The following is a 599-nucleotide window of genomic DNA, read 5'->3' as shown; positions in this document are numbered from 1 at the left end:
TCTACATTATACATAAGTAAATAATTAATTCTGCTGATTAATTTAATTATGCAGAACTAACAATAAGTTCATGTAGTAATAATTACTTTATTTCATTAAACTTTCTTAATTTCTTTATTTCATTAAATGTGTGTATTGTAGCTGTAATAGAACAATAAAAAATTATCATAAAGTTCCTTAAAATATTAATTTTATACAGTATACTCATTAAAAAATACAGACATGCTAATCTTTGCAGCAGAATGGTGAGATCTCAACCTTTCATCTAAAGGGTTTTGAATTTGAATCCTGTTCAAACTTGTTCCTATAATTAGGCATAAGCTAGTATTTACTGAAAGAGCTTTTTATTTATTTATCTGCATACATTATTTCACAATAGTAATTTAATTACAAGAAAGCTGATACTTGTAAAATTAAGTAATAATTATACTGTATTATTTTGTACGTAAACACTACTACATTTATACTGAACATGTACTCTTAAATTATATTTTTGTTATATTGTACATTATTTTGTTTATGATAAAGAGATAAAATACTTCATTCAGTCTGATTACCTGGTACACTCATAATAATTTTCTTATAAATTTCTTTATACA

Source organism: Lycorma delicatula, chromosome 3, assembly GCF_047948215.1.
Source record: "Lycorma delicatula isolate Av1 chromosome 3, ASM4794821v1, whole genome shotgun sequence".
In the NCBI taxonomy this organism is placed as follows: Eukaryota; Metazoa; Arthropoda; class Insecta; order Hemiptera; family Fulgoridae; genus Lycorma; species Lycorma delicatula.
The sequence above is the reverse complement of the archived record's forward strand: the minus strand, read 5'-3'. Positions refer to the sequence as shown.